This window comes from Vombatus ursinus, unplaced genomic scaffold (assembly GCF_900497805.2).
Source record: "Vombatus ursinus unplaced genomic scaffold, bare-nosed wombat genome assembly UNPS02007344.1, whole genome shotgun sequence".
Lineage (NCBI taxonomy): Eukaryota > Metazoa > Chordata > Mammalia > Diprotodontia > Vombatidae > Vombatus > Vombatus ursinus.
In genome coordinates, this window is record NW_020947122.1 from 6538736 (window position 1) to 6551693 (window position 12958).

A 12958-nucleotide genomic window follows, 5' to 3' on the forward strand; every position below is an offset into this window, starting at 1 on the left:
TGTTGTTCAGGCATTTAAATCATGTCCAATTCTTAGTGACTCCATCTGGGGTTCTCTTGGCAGAGAGACTGGAGTGGTTTGTCATTTTCTTCTCCAGATCACTTTACAGATGAGGAAATGGAGATAAACAGGGTCAAGTGACTTACGCGGGGTCACACAGCTAGTAAGTGTCTGAGGCCAAAGATGAATTCAGGAAGATGAGTCTTCCTGACTCCTGGCCCAGTATTCTATCACCTAGCTGCCTATATGAAACCCCTGACTTTAGGCCTGGCACTGTATCCACTGTTCCACTAAATCAACAACAAAATGCAGGGATCTCTAGTACACACTTTAGATTGTATTCTAAAAACAAAAACACACCCAGAAAACCCATTAACCCTTTTGCTTTTACATCTGCTCCCCTAAAGCCAGAGCTAGCAAACATGTCCTAACAGACAGACTCCATTTTGGAATCTTGCTTTTAAAAGAAAAAAAATACCAGTTTTCAGCAAAACCATTCAGGAAGTGGAATCAGAATGGAAGAGGGAGGAAAGGAAGGACTGTGTATTTCTCAAGGAAAGGAAGAGGACAATTTGGCAAATGTCAGAAACTGCCACTTTCTTAATTCGTATCTCCTGCATGTCCTTATATCTGAAGTCCACCTTTCTAGCTTGATTTTACATGTTCCCAACCTATGGGTTACTTAAGGAAAGGAAGTTTTATCCCTCTAAGGTTGGTGGCATTCTTTGCCAGTTTCATGGCAGCTGATCAATACCCAAAGGAAATTGTTTAAGTTGGAGGAATCTCCCTGCCAGATATTCCAGTTTTTATATTCCTCACGTTTTGAATTCTATTCTCCATTTTTAGACTGGTCAGCTTTACTCTTTTGGACTAGGCATCTATTTTGTTTCTGGAACATGTAACATCTGCTAGGGAAGTGAAGAGTGAAACGATTTTTGAAGTTCAAATAATGAAAAAAAAATCTCTGACTAGTTGAGTATTTTCAATCTGTTCCACATGAGAATATTTCAGGAAATTACCTTTTAACTGATGCTCATCTTGTTTGTGCATTAATATGCCTTTGAAAATAGATGGACTGTGATCTAAGAGATTTTTTTTTCTGATTCAATTCTATTAGTCGGTGACTCAAAGTCAGGCTGCAAGATCACTTTGTCTTCCTAGCTCCTCACCATCTGTGGAAAGCACTTTGCCTGTCTAGGAGACCACCCTTCTCCTGTTTCTAAAAAAGACACAGATTCGGCACCAAAGTACTGTGATCCATCAATAGACATTGAGATGGATGGTCTTGGTATCATAATTCTGGAATAATCAGTACAGATACCAAGAATAGCACTAGTATGGACAGGTCTTTTAGTAGGGATTTTTAATCCATGGAGACTCAGAATAGCTATATCTCCTTCACCACCGCCATCCTCACCCCCTCAATGGGAACAAACGAAGAGTTCATTCTTCTCCTTTCACCAATGTCACTGAGTTTTCAATCATCTCCCAGCAAGCCATTGATGGTTTTAATTCCTTGTTATATCAACAGCTCAACAAGCCAGTGATAGGGCACACTAAAATATTGGCTAATACTTTACTTCTCTTCCTTGACTTTCTCTTTCCCTTCCCCTATATGAGGGCTCAGTGAGAGAAGATTCCTTCAGATTGCTCCCCAGTCTGGGCATACCAAGTACAAGCTGTTGTCTAATCAATACTGGAAGGAGTCGGGCACTATGGAATCCTTAGACTTCTGTTTAGACACTCCCAGGTAAGGGAGGGAGGAAGAAAGATAGGATGCTAAAAAGAGGATACTTTCAGCTTGGCTCTGGAACCAACAAAAGGCCAAATGGGTCCCATAGGAAGCAGTGTATTGGAGTGGAAATCGTGCTGGTTTTTAATTAAAAACACACCTCTAACACTTACTAGCTATGTGACCACAGCATAACATTTACCCATCTGACCCTCAGTTTCCTCATTTGTAAAATGGGAACAATAATAATATCTCCTTTCAACACCTACTCTGTGACCTGGGAAAGTCACTTCATCTCTTAGAGTTTCAGTTTTTTCATCTCTAAAATGAGGATAAAAATAGCTGTCTGATGACTAGTTGTATTGCACTGGGCAAGTCATTTAACTTCTCTTAGCCTCAGTTTTCTTATCATTAAGATGGGTACACAGGGTTACTGTCACGATCAAATGAGGTATGTAAAGCATTTTGTAAAGTGCTTAAAGTGCTACATAAATGTTATATATCGCTGTTGCAGTAACACTGCTCCTTCTGCTACCCATAGAACCTACCTCTCAGTACCCTAGGATCTTTGGAAAGGAGAAATCACCAAAAATGCATCTGTAGATGCAGATATAGACAGCAAGTGGGTCAGCTGAGGAAAGCTCTAAAGAAACAGGATTTGTGGGATATGCCTTAATGTAAGCATGGTACAGGGGAAAGAGCACGAAGCTCTGGTGAGGTAATATCTATATAGTGCTTTTCAAGTCTTTTTCTAACACTTTGCAAAAAGCTATATAAATTGTCAGGTACTATTTGGCCCTTTGGTACGGCTAGCCTAAATATGGAGATCATCACCTAGAGGTCTGAATTCTATAAGTTTAGCCTGAGATGTCCTTGTACTGTCAAATATCTCTTCTACTTGAGTACCTTGAACACCAGGAATTAGAATTTCAGAATTCCTATCATTACTTTTTGAATCAAGACATAGTGGACTCCTGATAAAATGCAATTATTTCCTGAGAGGGTTAGTGGGAAGACCATTAGAATTGTAGCTAGAAGATGTGGGTTCGAATCCTATGTTTGACACTATCCTGGGCAAGTTCCTTCACTTTTCTGGGCCTTATTTTACTTATTATAAAAGCTAAATGAGACGAATTAGTTGACAGTCCTTGGAACTAACGAGTTGATAATTGGATTTAGAACTGGAAAGGACCTTAGAGATCGTTTAGTTTTACCTCTCATTTTATAGATGAGGAAACTGAGTCCTGGAGAGGTGAAGTTACTTGTCTATGGCTATACCAGTAATAAGGAACCAAACTGAAATGTGAAACTATGTCTTTTGCCTACAAACTCGGGCCTTTTTCTATTACCTAGAAGAAAGGCCCCAAAGAAATAGCTTTGGTGGCTTCACTTTGTTGTAGCCATCTTGAAAATGATACTATTGGTCACAAAGGGGGTGGGGAGAGAAAGTCTGAAAAGATTAATACCAACCTCTCGATGCTACTAGAAAAATAACCTAAAGCTAATGCTGTATTTATAGTGGGGTCAGCAAGGTCGTCTTGTTATGTGGAGGATATGAAGCTGGAACTATTACATTCCCAGCATCAGTCAGATCTCAGCAGGTGAAGAGTACTGATGGTCTAGAGATCCACTATGAATGATGCCATTTCCCAGAAGTGATGCAAACAAGAACTGACAGTAGTCTATCTGACCCCTTCCCTCTCTTCCCACAGCAAGATGAGAAACACCAAAGCCTTCCAAGTATTGTCCTGGAGCATTAAAAGACATTAATGTTGAGTTCATTCAGATTGGGATCAAAGGACCACTATACCAAGACACCCAAAGCTGATAGTCCCAGTGTTATCATAGGGCCTGGGGACTGTTTTGCCATTGCATGGATGGCTGAAAAGGGGTCCCCACCCCTGAAATAATCTAATGGAATTAGAGACTAGCCATAGCTCTCCTTTCTCTGAACTCCACCAACAGTTTGCAATCACAATTTAGCACTTAAATATGGAATTTAATTCACTTGGATGAGCAGTTATTAAACATCCATTATGTGCTGGACACTGTGCTGTGCCTGGGGATACACAGAAAGACAAAACAGAATAGTGCCTGCCCTCAAGCTGCTAATATCCTACTGACGAAGATACACACACACACACACACACACACACACACACACACACACAGGCAAGGATACCCAAAGCAGATATAAAGCAACACTAAGTAATTTCAGGAGGAAGAATGCACTAACAACTGAAAGGACCTAGGAGTTGCTATCTACTATCGTTCTCATTGTCCCTCACTTGGGGCTTGGTTTCAGACTCTAAAATGTACATATCATATAACATTGGGTATAGTTATCTGTATCTTATTTCTCTTTCTCTTTCCCCTCCCCCATTAAACTAAAAATTCCATGAAAGAAAGGACAGTATTTTATCTAAACTTTTTTCTTTTCAGGACTTTGCATAATGCTCTGATCAGGTCAGGGGCATAGGTAGGGTGGTGTTAGATTGTGGAGAGCTAGGCAAAAGCGTTTAAACTTGGTTTGGTAGGCAAAAGAGTTTTTGACCAGCATGACTAGATCTATATATAAGAAAGAACACCCTGGCATTGGTGCATGAAGGATTGATCAGAGGGAGGAGAGAGAGGAGGTGGGGCTGATCTTTTAGGATAAGGCTTACTGTTTTTTTAAAGCAAGTTTTTATAGATGTCTTCTATTTTTTATGCCATATAGTTATCCCCAGGATCCTCTCCCCCACTCCCTTCTAGAAAGCCATCCCAAACAACAAATAGTATATTTTTAAGGGAGAAAAGAATCAGAACAACTGATCAATACATTAAAAAAGTCTGAAAACATGTGCAATGTGTAGTACTGGTGGACCTCTCACTTCCATGAAGGGGTGAGTTGGGGATGAGATGTATGGTTGATGAATGAATGAAGGGTATGTTAGAATGTTAGAAGGGTATAGAATGATAGGTTTAGGTCAAAGTAGTTGGCTGAGTGAAGGGAATCAAAGGGGAAAATGGGAAATAATCCCTTTTCTAAGGCGGGGTTGGGCTCATAGCTATTAGCTATGGCAGGCTGCTTATGGCTGCTAATCATGTTTTTAGATTTGTAACTACTCCTAGCAACTACAAGGAAGGCTTGTTTTGTAAAGCAGAAAAACAGAACAAAACAAAACAAAAAACAAAACCAAGTCCAAAGGAAAATATTTTAACATAATTTCTTAGTTCCCTACTGGCAATTTCCCAATTTTAATCTTTGTCCATTTCTTGGGATGAGGTGTGGGTAACAGGGACAGAGGAGAGAGAATTTTTTTTTCCCTATTAACTTTTTAAAATACCAAATTAAGGAGAAGCATTGAAACTTCACTACATGCTGCATTTTATGAGGTTTTAATTGTTATAATTACATTTAAACAGTTTGACATCCCAAGCAGCATGGTACCTTATGTAGCCTCAAGGGCATAGTCTCAGAGGAATATATAATAAAATAATTAGCACATGGGAAGCCAGAGTTTTACACTCCCTATAACCAGCGAGTAAGTGTGTCATGTCCAAGAAGCACAGAATCCAGGCTTTTATCCATTTCCAAACTCCCATATCCACTTCCTCCCCACTCCTCTAATTTTGAATAGCTAGCCCCAGTAGGTAGCTGGTTCAAGACTTCAGCCTCTGTCTTTAACATCTTCTATTTTGAAACTTATGCTAAGAACCTTCCAATTCATTAAACCACTTAATTTGAATGTTGATCAGAACAGATCCTTATAACTTGCCACAGCTTCTTTTATTTATTTTTTTTTCATTTAGTGAAGGGGGCTTTACCCAAAGTAGAGAGTTCTCAGATATTTTAAAAACTTCCTTTATGCCAAATTCTCTCCCAAGGCTTATCAGCTACTGCCGAAATGATAGACACTCTATAGAAGAAAGCATACTGAAAAAAGAGACTGCTTCTATCTTCACAGCACTTACATTCTAAGGAAGAAAGATGGATGGATATTAGACTTTTAATGACAGCTTCTAGCTCTTCAACAGGGGCTCTCTTCATTTTGGACCACTCAGTTCTGGCAGAAGGTCATTTCTTTTGAGTGGGGGCTAGAATGTTTATCCGGTTAACTCAGCCGGTTAGAAGATCATGCTAATGAGGCCAAGGTTACGAGTTCGATCCCTCTGTGGGCCAAGTTAGCTTTGATCTGTTCTATTGCCACAGACTACACTGGCCAGCTGTCCTGCAAATTCTCCCTTGGTAATGAGAGGGACCACATGAAAGAGTATGGGAGGATCAATGCAAATCATCCATGAATACTAGAGAATTAACTCACCCCCTTACCCCTGCTTTTGGTGGCTTAGTTGTATCACTAAATACATTAATAAATGTTTGTTGAATTGAATTAGATTGAATTACATAATCCCCATGTGCAAAAGGGTTGTGGTTGAGAAGGCAATCTTATCTTCAATCAGCCAATTGATCAACAAGTAATTGTTATACGTTGATTTTATGCCAAATACTGCATTAGGCTCTGGGGATACAGAAAACAAAATAAAAAACTATCCTGACCCTCTAGAAGTTGACAGAATAGCTGGGGGTGGGGTGGGAAGGTGTCTCCATATAGAGGTAAATACATAATAGATAAGAGTTGATTTTGAGGGAAAGGCAATAGCAGTAGGGGAAATCAGGAAAAGCCTCATGTGGAAGATGCCGCTTGAACTAAGCCGTGAAGGAAAGCAGGGATTCTGACAGGCAGAATGGAGGAGAGAGTCCATATTATGTATGGAGACCAGCCAGCATGAGGGCAGGGAGGTGGGAGATGGAGTACTGTGTATGGGGAACAGCAAGAGGTCAGTTTGGCTGGGCCACCAAATGTGCGAAGGAGAGTAATATGCAATAAGGATAGCAACGTAGGTCAGGGCCCAATTGTTGAGGGTTTTTAAGAGCCAAATAGAGGAGCTGCTGTTGCTGTTTGATCCTGCAAGTAATAGGGAACCTCTGGATTTTTTTTGAGTAAGGGAGTGATATGGTCAGATTTTTGTTTTAGGAAAATCAGTTTGGTAGTGGTGTAAAGGATACATTAGTGGGGGAAAGACATGAAGCAGAGAGACCAATTAGAAAGACATTTCAGCAGTCTAAAGGAGAGTTGATGAGGGCCTTCAGTAGGGTGACAGCTGTATGAGTAGAGAGGAGAAGAGAGATGCAAAGGATGTTATGGAACAGTGCTTCCAAGAGAAAGTGGAATGGGAGAAAAAACTTGCAATGAGAAGGAAGTCTCCTGGTATATTATCAGGAAAAAAGTTGGAGCTTAAATATAGTGAGATAGACCTCTAGGAACACAGAAAGGTAAAAATAAGAGGAGGACATGAGATAGGCTGAAAGAAAGTTAACTTAACTAATCAGAGGAAGAAAAATACAGAGCAAACAAGTAGATTGTTAGGACAAGTAGACTGTTAGGACCCTCTTTGAAATAAGGATAAGTGGATTGAAATAATTTGAATTTGATATCGATTAATCGAATTGGGACAATGAAAAAGACACATAATAGATATAAACAGGCCAAAACATACTCTTAACGATGACTTGTATGTGAGAAGTGGTAAAATGTCATTAATAGTATATTTGACCAGAAAATGAAATGGACCAATCATGTGGCAAGTTTGAGGGATAAGCGATGGCCGGCTCAGGGATTGTGATGATATTTATAATGTACTGAAAAACCTTATGGGAAGGGCTCTGCTGTATGTGGTAGATCCTTCCTGGAGAATTTGTGGGAGGACTCAGACAAGAATCATGTCGGATGAGAAGGTGTAGATGGCTGGGATCTGCACCAGTGGAGGAAGTACTCATCTTCCCAAGATCACAGACCCACTGAAGTTCTCATGCAACCCTGTATTGCAGAATCATAACACATGGAATGTTCCCCAGTGTCACTTGATCCTGTTCCACAAATCTGGTACCAAAGCTTCTCTGCTTAGTCACATTATCAAATGATCATTAAATCTGAGTACCTGATGAAGATTCATGGGAGACTTAAAAAAAAAATGAGAGCCCTTTCTCTGGGATGATGATAGCATATTGTAATCCTACTTTGATAGCCTTAAGATCCCTTCACTCTAATAAGTCTATGTCCCCCATAACACTGATTTATTTAGAACTGGAAGAGATTATAGGGGTCATTTAGTACAATCCCTTCATGTTATAGATGAAGAAACTGAGGTTTAGCGAGGTGAAATTATTTGCCAAGGTTATGCAAGTAAAATATGGCAGAGTTAGGATCTGAACCCAGGGACTCTAACTTTCAAGCAACCACTCTTTGTACTGCACCACCCTGCCTCAAAGCTCATACGACTCGATGCACGAACAAAAAATAATCCAAGATATTTGACTGACGAGGCCAGAGCCAGATGGAGAAGCTAAGTTTAACCAAGTCATCAAGTAGGGCAGAATGGCATTTTAGTTCTTCTTTGGGGGTTGGGGAGAGGCTCATTTCTTCCCACTTGAAAGAGACTGAGCACTGTTCTGGGATGCCCTCCAATCCTAGTGGGCTGGGGTATTTCTCCCCTGCACGTGTTATTGCTGACTTCCTGCTACTAGGGCTCTGGCTTTAATCCTCAGATGCCAATCCTGGTTCATAGTCACAGTCCTGATTAGCAAGGGGAGAATAGTGGGATAGAAAAGTGGCTACTCAGGGTGGCACACAGGAAAGAGATTTTTGTTTTTCCCTATACCTTAAGATGGGCCTTGGCCTAGCAGCATTGATTTTCTAATTGACTGATGATTTGGGGAAATCATTCTCAAGATGTAGGAATATTGAGGGATAGCAGATGTTCATCCCAAGTGCTACACTGGTATTAAAAAACCTGAAGGAACAGAAGATGGGTCCTCCATGCAGAGCTTATGGAAAGACACGGACAAGCAGCAGAGGTTGAAAAAGAAAGCATGGGTGATTTGGCATCTATTAGTAGAAGGAATACCACTGTAGATGAGATCATGTATCTATCAAAATAGTTGATTACCAACTAGCTAAATCCAGAAATTTTATTAAGAAGTCCTGTCCCCAAATGAATCCAGTGACAAAAGACAGTGTGATATAAATCCCTGCATATCTTAACAAATGTAATCTTCATTAACCAAAAGTTTCCAGGAATGTTAACACATTCCAAATTCCTAAGCATGCTGCAACCAATTAAATAGAGTGAAACACCTCCTGTGGTAATTGACAAATGCCTGACTCCTCCCTTTACATATACCCTGACCTTTATTCCATGCTCAAGGCACCATATTTCTAGACTTTGAGGACCATCATAGATCTATAAAAACCTAGCAGATAATTTTGAATCTGATCCATTCTGAGAATTTGACCCTACTCTAAGAACACTGACTAGGTTTGTTCCTGTCCTGGAGTTAGGAGCCAATGAGCCTGGGAGCTTTGCCAATGCACTCTTTTTGCCCAATTACCAGCTGCATTCTGGGAAGTTTCTGCCCACAAGCAAAAACTTTGGCTTGTTTCTCTTCACAGTAACTAATGCCTCAGCAAAAACTCTGGCTTTGCAGTTTCCCTTCAGTCTTTAAACCTGTATGGCTGAATGACACACCCACAATAAAAAGAGAATAAATGCATTCCACTGTTAAATACTAACAGTGCTCACGATATCTTTCTTTGTACTTATTCAAAAGACCAGGTTTTTGTGTATAAACATTCAGGTATGCTTGCATCTTTATAGGATGGCTGACCACATTTTTAGCATTGTGACTGAAACTTCAATTGGCACTTGGCTAGTGAACAAGGAAGAAGTATGAATTCTTAATGAAGTCTTCAAGTGGGGAGTATTATAGGGTATTTTAATTTCTATGCTTTAGTGTCATCACCAATGACTTAGCATATTACCATTCAACAATGACCCTCAAAGGGAAAGACGAAAACCCATAGAAATCCAAAATGAGTGCCTGACTAAACATTTTTACTTCAGTGTGAAAATCTATGACGGATCCTGAGAATCTGGGTTTTTTTGACTGGTTGTTGTTCCTTCACTATCCAAATTTTTGTCCCATACATTTGGAGCCTCTGTCTTCTCATCATATCACTCTTACTCCTTTATTCCTAGGCTCTTGGCCAGAGCCCAATTATTAAATGATTTAGGTGGAATTGGGATGAGGCATTTGTGTACCTTGGGCCAAGTTTGAAAATTGCACCTCCCCAAATTCAGAGAACTGTGAATTCAGAGGACTTGAATGAACTGATGCGGAGTGTAGTAAGCATATGCGGGAAAACAATATATACGATGATTATATTGTTATCAAAATAACTGAGAGAGACTTAGAACTGTGGTCAATGCCATCAACGGCAGGCCACTTAGAAAAATAATAAAAATTCAAGCTTTCTATCTTTTGAGAGAGAGAGGCAATGGACTTGAAGTACAGAATGAGATGTGTTTTCAGATGTGGCCAATTTCTGAATATGTTTTGCTTGACTATGCTTATTTACCATGCTTCTTCCAGTTCCAGGTCTGTGATCTTGTGAATCAATGCATTGAGGAAACAAAAGATATGGGAATATCAAAATATGACCTTATCTGAATAAATTCAACATTGTTCTCACTCTCATCCATTTATTCAATAAATACTCATTTTACACCTACTGTCTACAAGCCACTGGAAGGTATATAAAAATAGAAAAGAGACAGTTCCCGCCCTGAAACAACAAATATTTATTGAGTACTTGCTTTTTTCAAGACATCACACTAAGTATTCTTGCGTATAGGACAGGTGCTGTACTCAAGGAGTCTTCAATTTAATTTGGGAGATGGGATAGGCACACATGAAGAGATCTTTCTGTTCTAGCAATACAAGTCAATACATGTTAAGGAAATGCTTTTAAAATCATAAAGCATAACATAAATGTGACATTTCCTTATCATTATTGTCATCATTATTATTCTATTTCATGGATTGCTAATGCACTGTGTCCACAAAATACATACTAAAAGAACCAAGGGAAGACCTCCAGAATACTAGGTCATGGTTGAGGGTTTTAATGCCCAAGGTTCAGGAGCATTTTAAATAGATGACTAATGAGAGTCTCAGACAGGACACAGACAATCTGTGTGCAGTACTCAATACACGAAAGAACCAGAAGGAGATTAATTGGGTGGAGCCTCTGTGGAACGTGGAAAAACCATGGATGAGAATAACAAAGGAGGAGAGGGATTGAGATCTGCAGGAGTGAAGGATCACTTACACTAAGAGTAAGAGTAATGCCATGACTAAGACCATGACCGAAGTCTAAGAATAAGGATAAGAATAGGACAGCAAACTGTCTCAAAATGCCATATTAAATCCATTGAAAAAGATGAGAATGAGAGGAATAATAAAAATCCTAATACTTTTATTCAACTACAAAAAAGTTTTTCAAAAAAATTTTCAACCTTGAAAATATGGAAAGGATGAGATAATAAAAGTAATAGCAGTAGCAGCAACACCAACAATAATGCCTTTCTTTGGTGATGTTGACATGAACTCCATCAGTAACATGCTAATAAAGAAGTATTGAACAAATGGCCAGATCATGTGGTTCTGTCTGCGGAAATGGCCAAGATCCAGAAGACTCTACTTGATCACAACCAACAACAGGTCATCAAGTAAGTGTTGAATAAATGTCTGAGTCTTGTGAATTTGTTTATAAAAACAGAAGGGTTTAAGATAATGTTATAAGACCAGATCAGGCCTACAAGAAATTATAGAAAGGTAATTAATAAGGAGCTCAGGGTTTGTTTATTTCTGGTTTTGGTTTTGTTGCTTTTTTTGGATCTATGCATATTTTGCAAGGAAGCAACAAAAACTGTGTCACATATCAAGGCACCTACTGAAAATTTTAACACCTACTGAATACCTAGAAAGACATGATCAAGTGGTCAGAATTATATATCAGAAGCATGCTATTTTTCCTAAGCCAACAGACGGTAAATTGCAGCATTGTAAATACATCTTCCCAAATGTCTTTGAGAACTCCACAAATAAACTGACTGGAGCCAGAGGATCTCATTGTAGAAAAAGCTGATGCCTACAATGTTCTGGATGTAAAATCGACCCACAAAAATTGAAGAACATCCTAAGTCTGGCATTTAAAGAATTTCATAATCTGGCTCCCACCCACCTTTCCAGTCTTGGTGCAGGAATATTCTTCAACACCCATATTTTCCTGATAATAACTCCGTTCCATTCAAATAGTCCTACTATCTGTTGCTTCTACATAACAAACCACCTCTTTTCTCTTAGCTCTTATCCAAGTTGTCTTTCATGTCTCAAATAATCTTTTTTAAGTACACAAAATAAAACACAAAGGATTACAAAGGAAATAAAGTATATTGAAATTCCATTGCCAAAATATTTTTTAAAAATTCATGGATCTCATGTTCAGAACTCCTGCTCTAATGTTTGCCTGCTATTCTAAGTCGGAGAACCCAGACCCAAATCAAGCTTGTTTCCACCTCTTAGAATTCCTAGCTTTCTTTAAAGCCCACCTCAACATGCCACCTCCTACAGAAGACCTTTCCTGATCCCCTTCTCCCTTCCTCCCAACCCCTCTGTTAATGTTTGCTCTCTCTTTAAATTACATCATATATCCTTTGTGTAAGGTATTGTTGCTTTCATATGTGGACATTTTGGTTGCTGAAAGGAGTTATGTCTGGACTATATCTGAGTTTACCTATCCATATCCATATTATATTGTCACTCCTCACCCTCCACAGCTCCCAGAATGTAAGCTCCAAGAACACAGGGAATATTTCATTTCTGTCTTTGTATTAGAAAGTATCTGAGGCAGCCAGGTATTGCAGTGGATAAGCGCCAGGCCTGGAGTCAGGAAGACCTGAGTTCAAATTTAGGCTCAAGCACTTACTAGCTGTGTGACCATGAGCAAGTCACTTAACCTCTATCTGCCTCAGTTTCCTCATCTATAAAATGGAGATAATAATAGTACCTATCTCCCAGGGTTGTCGTGAGAATCAAATGAGATAATAATTGTAAAGTGCTTAGAAAAAAGCAAAAAAAAAATACTCTCTATATATGTACTCTGCACGCCTGGCACATAGTAAGTGCTATATAAATGTTAGCTATTGTCATCATGATCATCTCGCAGTCTCTACTACGGTGCTTTGAACTGAGTAAGTGTTTAATAAATGTATGTTGACTTGACTTGAGGGCATGGGTTGTTTACAACTGAAACCAATGGCTCAGATTGATGAGATCAC

At 39.3% G+C, this 12958-nt stretch overlaps 1 protein-coding gene across 1 annotated transcript in view; it reads right to left on the reverse strand.

Annotated features, from left to right (window-relative positions):
- Positions 1 to 12958, reverse strand: part of MAML2 (mastermind like transcriptional coactivator 2) — a 423598-nt gene that overhangs the window by 50788 nt on the left and 359852 nt on the right. The window lies entirely within an intron of this gene.